Here is an 8,548-nt window from a genome sequence, read left to right on the forward strand (position 1 = left end):
AACCTTAAAATTTATTTCTTTCCCTAAAAATCCCCAAACATTCCTAAAAATTACATTAAATTATTGAAACTTATCTAAAACAAAATAAATATTTATTTAATTAGTTTAAATAGTTTTGACTAATTTTCATTCATTTAATTCATTTTACTGTTTATAAAATAGTTAAAAGTACACAAAAGTATAAAATCACCTAAAACAATGATTTTAAAACATATGTGAAATCAATATAGAATTTACTCTGTCATTTCTTGATCCTTGTGGCTTCGATCCTAAGTTACCCTATTCTAAAGAAAATTTAATAAACCATGTTGCATAAATCAGAGCTTGAAACGACTTATTAACCCTGTGACACGTCTTATTATGGTTTATCAGTAGGCTGTAACACCACTTGTTACTTTAAGTAATTACACTTTTTTCTCCCAATTCTGTCATTTTTTCAATCAATTCATTCCTCCATAAATCCCCTTCTTTGCATATTTTACTGGCCAAGATATAGGTGTTTGGCCTACTTATCTAACAAGTTTATTTAAAAAACCTATTTTCCTGGTGTTAAATCCAAGTCTAACTAATTGAACTAGTCCTAAACTAATATTATTCAAATAAGTTCGAATTTTCTACAGCATGCATTAAATATTATTGATGAAAATGTATAATATGAGTTATCTAAATTTAGTAAATAATTACCTTACAGAGGAATAAAAATAATTAAAGAACAATGTATATTCATATTTAATTAAAATATTAATGATTGCACAATCTTGTCGCAAATTTGAAAGATATGGCTGAAATACATTAAAAAAATATAAGCAGATTAAAGTTTAGTCCTATTAATCTATCACTGAAAAAATGATAATATGTTTCATAACAAACATGAAGTAAATAATTTGTCCATTTAAAATTTTCTCATTATCTATGTTTTCATAATTTGAGGAAACGATCAAAACTTAATGATGTTTTAAATAGTCAAGATAGGTGTAGTTCTCTATATAAAAAGATGTCTAACTTCAAATCGATTAAGTTAGTGTGATTTATAACTTAAGTATGGTAAGTGTAATCATATTAATTTATCAAAAAATTTTATCACATGTTATTGTTAAAAAATATATAATTACAAATTCACTAAAGACTAATATGTATATTTTTAATTGATTCAGTTAGTGTGATTTGTAAGTTAAGTAAGATGAGTGTAATCAGATTAATTTATGAAAAACGTGTATCATATGTTATATTTACAATATATATAATTAGAAATTTAGTATATACTAATATCATATTTTTAGCTTCATTAGGTTAGTGTGATTTATATAACTTAAGGTGAGTGTAATCAGATTAATTTATGAAAAAAGTGTATCATATGTTACATTTACAATATATATAATTAGAAATTTAGTATATACTAATATCATATTTTTAGCTTCATTAGGTTAGTGTGATTTATATAACTTAAGGTGAGTGTAATCAGATTAATTTATGAAAAAAGTGTATCATATGTTACATTTACAATATATATAATTAGAAATTTAGTATATACTAATATCATATTTTTAGCTTCATTAGGTTAGTGTGATTTATATAACTTAAGGTGAGTGTAATCAGATTAATTTATGAAAAAAGTGTATCATATGTTACATTTACAATATATATAATTAGAAATTTAGTATATACTAATATCATATTTTTAGCTTCAGTAGGTTAGTGTGATTTATATAACTTAAGGTGAGTGTAATCAGATTAATTTATGAAAAAAATGTATCATATGTTACATTTACAATATATATAATTAGAAATTTAGTATATACTAATATTAGATTTTTAGCTTCATTAGGTTAGTGTGATTTATATAACTTAAGGTGAGTGTAATCAGATTAATTTATGAAAAAAGTGTATCATATGTTACATTTACAATATATATAATTCGAAATTTAGTATATACCAATATTAGATTTTTAGCTTCATTAGGTTAGTGTGATTTATATAACTTAAGGTGAGTGTAATCAGATTAATTTATGAAAAAAGTGTATCGTATGTTACACTTCCAATGTATATAATTATAAATTTAGTATATACTAATATTAGATTTTTAGCTTCATTAGGTTAGTTTGATTTATATAACTTAAGGTTCAGAGAGATTTATGAAAAAAAAAATATCATATGTTACACTTCCAATGTATATAATTAGAAATTTAGTATATACTAATATTAGATTTTTAGCTTCATTAGGTTAGTTTGATTTATATAACTTAAGGTAAGTGTAATCAGATTAATTTTTAAAAAAGTGTATCACATGTTATAGTTAAAAAAAGTATCATTACAAATCCTATATATAATAATGTGTATATTTTTAAATTGATTCAGTTAGTGTGGTTTATAACTTAAGGTAAGTGTAATCAGTTAGCTACACAACCAGACCTAACCTGTCTGGCCTCCCACATTGTCATGGAAAATAATATCCATGTAGATTTATACCTACAAACCAAGTTGATTCATGCCATTATTGGGTAACTAGCCCTCAAATCTGAGACACATGACATCTTGTGGATGGATGATTGTCGTTGACCATGCCCTCCTAGTCCCTAATCACCTCATTCCAAAAGTGCTTAGCTAGAAGCAAAAAAAAAGTTCACAAGGTGATTCTGTGGTCATAGGATCCTCCACCTACAATAGCGGAAGATAAAACTCAAGGAAGATGAAGGAATGCAGTCCTTAGCTAAGGCAAAAAAAATAGCAGACAAATTTTTTTCCAACTATTTAATTTCCCAGATGCAACAGTGAAAATTGGAATGATCAGTTATAAGTTGACACTTATTTATATACTAATTCATTCGAGACTGTCACATGTATGGGGGTTTATATATGCATGTTAACCGATAAAAAAATTTTCGATGAAAAAGTTGTTAAACTTCTTAATTTCCTAAAGAGAATGTGGAGTAGCTTGTCACCCTTACATGTTGGTGACTCAGCCTATCCATTAGGTTAAGTTTTTTTGTTGTTAGTTAATCTGTATGTTGGATATAGTTAATTAACTGTCTTAGTCAATCAATAGTTATTGGACCTTTGGAGTCATTAACTAGACTGGTACATGGGCCAAGAGGATCACTCACATAAAGCTTATTAGAAATTTAGTGATACTAAAAGGACATGGGCTTTTGTAAAAAAATCTCATTAAACTAAAAGGATGGAAGATCCAAACCAAAAATCCCCATTTCAACAAATTTTTAGGAGCCCCCCGTTTCCTATCTCATTGGCCACCCTCCCTTCCCAGTGCAATAAGAGGAGAGAAGATCCATTGTGGATAAATAACGGTGCTTGTCAAGGACTATGTGGACAAATTTAGATGACAAACATTGGTGAGGCTTCTGAAAGTCATTCGAGGAACTAAAAGGATATCATATTTGATTCTGCACAAGGTGATTTGATCATCTATATTTTTTATTTTAAAGGTATGTTACTATCAGTCTGTATTTTGCTTCACTAATCATTTTTGCATGGCTTATAATGGCCATAAGACCCAATAATTGTCACATTCACACTCATTCACCACTTGCATTCCCCCTCAGTCTTGTGATTACTCTTGTTCTTGAACTCTCACTTGGTCTCGCAGCTTCACTCAATCTTGCTCATTCTTGGTTTTACTCTCGGTCATGCTTGTGCTCCTCCTTCGAATTTTTATATCTCTCACACTTGGGCTTACACTTGGATGGGAACAAATCATGTGGTTCTTTTAGCACATGATTGATAAATCAAAATGTATATAAAATTCTGAACTCACTCAAATGCGTACACACAAGTATGATGATGAGTAGGGGTCAAAATGGTAATATAATTGTACAAAATGTATATTTGCATAAACTAGAGAGAGAACGGATAATTATCATGTAAATTAGGTAAATTTTTAGACAGTCTAAAATTAATATCAAAATTTCAAAGTCAAGGCTTTGAAATTCACGCGATTAATGGATTCATAAGTTTTGGATGGAAATCCAATGAAAAAATATTCCAAAAATATAAAAATAATACAATTTGAAAATTCAAGTACCAAGATATGAATGTCATACTTCAATGCCCAAAAAGCATGACTCGCATGATGAAGCTGTACTCAAAGAAAAACTTTTGGGATCAAATATTAAAAATAATTGATCAAAGGTCATAGGACTCAAAGCCAGGTCTAATGCAACCAAAATTGTGAGATTTAGTTGAGAATGAGAATGAGAAAAAGGTTTCTGAAGTTACCGCAAAAAAGTTGCGGTGAACTTGAGGAAAAGCGATGAGGATTCAAACAAAATTTATATTTCTTCTAATCTAAGAGTACATGTTCCCAACATAGAACCCTGAAAATTTAGGCCTTGAATCAAGTCTAAAGCTTGCTAATCACCTCATGTTTTGCTTCTGGAATATTCCAGCATGTGGGCAACAATTCTCCCTCTTCATTTGATGTATTGATGATATTTTTGCCAAAATAAGTGTCACCAGGTCAACAATGCAAAGCACTCTATTCTTGGCCAAAAAAACATGACCACATGCTGGATCGATCGAGGATTTCTCAGTTGTCTTCCTTGTGAACAGAGAAAAAGACTTAACTAAACTCATGAATGTGAGAGATCTCAGCTATCCATTATTTTAAATAAACTTTGAATGTTGATATTATGACACATGACACCATGAGAGAGGCCACAAGACATTGTGAGGTCCTAATTGTGGTCCAAGTCATGTTCATTAGATCATCATCCTACCGCTTACATTCTTCCATTTGTATCTGCATAGAACTTCAAAATAATAATCCCATCTGAAAATAGTTAAATCTATATAATACCATGTCAGCTGCTGATGTTGGTCCATGTCAATCACTGTTTTTTACATTTAGGCCCTAAAAATCATTAAATTTCAAAATAAATAATATAACTTATAAAATTTATATCTTTTAATAAATAATCCTTTAAACACACTCCAGCTGAAATTAATAATTACAGAGAATTGGTTAGTTTACAGGAATCACAGTTTGACTTGAAAAGTGAAACTAGGACAACTTTTATTCTTATATTCTTCGTCTTCATCTCTTGCTTCAATGTTCATCCACTTGAGTCCTGAAATAATTTATGTCCAAAAATGTCTATAATTTGAAATGGTTTGACCTTGAGAAAGATCACATGTGATTAAAAGATATTATTGAATCAAGGTAAAAACTGTGAATTAGTGGAATGGCACGGTAATGGTGAAAATAGCATAAAATAATGATAATATGCATCATAATCATAAGAACTAGGCATTAAATATAGTGAAGCACAATATTCATGTTATCACACTCTCACTAGATCTTATATTTTCTTTTGCTATTACACTCACACTTTTTGTTTGTTCTTGCTCTAACTCTTCTGCTGATCCTCAAGCTTATCCTCACTGTAGGATAGAGCTAACTCTCGACTGGTAATTGAGTTCCTCTTTCACTTCTGATTGCTCAATTTTTTCTCTCTCACCTGCACTCTCTGATGCCTGTGGGCTAGAACTTTATCTTGCATTTGGTCTCTCTGTTTATCTCTTTCTAATAAAAATTGGGTCTCCTTCTCAGGCTCGCATTCACTCAATTATATTATTTTCCACATGAAAGGTATTTTATTGCACTCTATCCTTTTCTCTTGATCTTTTACACACACTCTTACTCTCTCTCTCTCTCTGATGCACTCATTCTTACACTTTGACAAAGCAAAATTAGGGTGCTTTTATACAAATCAAAGAAATTTTACAATTATACAAACTCACTCAGATATTTATAGTTGGATTTAGGGCGTCTCCATAGGGACAGGCCTTTAGATGTAGGTATAATACTTGCATTAGGTTTTGGAAGATTAATGGCTACTACAAGTAGTGACAGAAATTAGCTATGTAGTAGAATAATAGAAGGGATAAAGTGATAATTATGAAGATAATGGACAGGTATAAGATTAGTAAGTAGAAAGAAGTAATTAAATTAAGGTATAATTTTATAATAATAACTAATATTAGGTAGTGTTAGAGAGAGCTAGAAAAGTGAGAGTTAATATATTTATAAGTTAAAATATTATGTATATTATTATTAGGGTTAATATTTTATAGATATTAGAGGTAGCGAATAATTGGTATGATGGAAGTTAGCAAAATTGATATATTATTATTATAATAAATGAAGATATTTAGGTAGTAGAAGACTTATTTCTAGATTTTTAATTAAGATGTAAGAGTAATAATGTACAGATAGATTAGTTAAGATGTAATTCTTCGTAGAACGTATTTTTCAAATTATTATTGATTTTTATTGTTTTTAATTTTTATGTAAGATAGGAAACGTAGTTATAATAATTAAATGGATATTGAGATTTAGGGAAGTAGTGAATAGAGGTACTGTACGTTAGTAGAAGATAATAGAAAGAAAGGACAAGAATAGGAGATAATAATTATGACAATAGTAAGGAAGATATTATTAATTAGATATAGATTAATGAAGTGAAGAAATATTTATATATGATAAGAATTTAAGATTAACAGAGATGAGAGAATTTTTTAATATATTTTTAGGGGAATATAAGAACTTAGATAGAGAGGGAGAAAAGAGTAGAAGATAATAGGGACTAATAGGAGTAATTAAGGATTATTATTTATATTACTGTATGGTTAGTGGGTATATTCTAGTAATAGATTGTGATCAATATAGGTTTATATAGTTAATAAGTAATTTTGAATATTTTTAATATAAAATAGGATGAAAATCAGCAAAATAGGAAAAAAGAACTTGCATGAACACCTGAAAATCCAATTTGAGCATGAAAATCATATTGAAACTTTATGTTTGACATAAAGCCTCAATATGAGCATGATCTATGAAACTCAACTGAAAATCCAATTTCTACATTGATTTCTACTAAATCTATACATAAAAACATATTTATCAACTAGATATCCACCAAACTGAGTTCAGAAATCACCCAGCTTTCCCTGATTGAGAGGAGCAAGAGCAAGGACACCGATCGTCTTAGACTATGCTGCCATAGATCCTAGGCATTCTTGACCTCCTTTGGCACTTTACTGAGCTAGGCAAGCCTTTCCCGGGCTGTCATGGACCCTATTTTGGTTGGACAATCCTTGGACTGGTCTCCCACCGCAGCCATGAATTCAGGACCTGCAATAGAAAAAAAAAAAGATAAATAACATTATGTGATTTAAATCTCACCACCTGATCTTTCTTAACAAGATCAAACGGCTGAGATTAATCGGCATACTTAAAATAGGCCAGTCATGACATGGGCTTTGGCCCAGGTCAAATCCAAGGTCATCTTTTCTTTCTTCTTTTCTTAAAATTGCAGCCTGTTTGGCTGCAATCCTTCTTTTATGTTTTCTCTTCTCATCTCTCAAGGTCGCAGCCAGTAAGTTATGTAAATATCATAGTAAAAAATGTAAATTTACCACAATGACTCAATTTTTACATGAAATATAATGTCTCATTAAAATTAAACAAAGATAAACATTACAACACCAAAAGAGCCTTAAAATGTGTAGGCTTTCATCACTTACTTTCCTTGTTCTGTTCTCTCTTTTCACTCATGCGTACACTTACTCTACTTTTGTGCTCTCTCCCTCCCTCTCACCTGCACTTATGCTTGAACTTATTTCTTGTGCTACCGACTCTCTCTGTGTATGTCTCTCTTTGTCTCTCTCTCTCTCCCTCTCTCTGTTAATATATCTCAATGTCTGTGTCTCTCTCTCTAGGTCTCTCTCTTTCTCTCCGTATCTCTCTCTGTCGCTCTCGTTGTCCTCCGTCTCTCTTTCTGTCTCTCTCGCTATCTCTCTAGCTTTCTCTCTATCTTTGTTTGTATGTCTCTCTGTATTTCTCTCTCTCTCCCTCCCTCTCTCTCCATCATTATGTCTCTTTCTGTCTCCCTGTCTCTCTTTTTGTCTCTCTCTATTTGTCTAGCTTTCTATCTCTCTTTCTCTGTCTCTCTCTCTCTCTCTTTATCTCTCTACCTCTCTCTCTCTATCTCAGTTTATCTCTATCACTATGCCTCTCTCTTTGTCTCTCTCTTTGTCTCTCTGTCTCTCTTTCAGTCTCTCTAGCTTTCTCTCTCAGTCTCTCCTTGTCTCTCTGTGTCTCTCTATCTCTGTCTGTCTATATCTCTTTCTCTCTGTCTGTATCTCTCTCTCTATCTATCTATCTATCTATCTATCTCTGTCTCTCTATCTCTTTCTCTCTGTCTGTATCTCTCTCTATCTATCTATCTCTGTCTCTCTCTATCTCTTTCTCTCTGTTTGTATCTCTCTATCTATCTCTATCTCTCTCTCCTTGTCTCTTTGTGTCTCTCTCTCTATCTGTCTCACTCTATCTTTTTTCTCTCCTTGTCTGTATCTCTCTCTATCTATCTTAATCTATCTCTTTCTATCTCTATCTCTCTCTCTCCTTATCTCTTTGTGTGTGTCTCTCTATCTCTTTCTCTCTCTGCCTGTATCTCTTTCTATCTATCTTTCTCTATCTCTCTGTCTCTCTGTGTCTCTCTATCTATCTATCTCTCTCTCTCTGTGTCTGTCT

The sequence above is a fragment of the Wolffia australiana genome, chromosome 12 (genome assembly GCF_029677425.1).
Source record: "Wolffia australiana isolate 7733 chromosome 12, ASM2967742v1".
Taxonomy (NCBI): Eukaryota; Viridiplantae; Streptophyta; class Magnoliopsida; order Alismatales; family Araceae; genus Wolffia; species Wolffia australiana.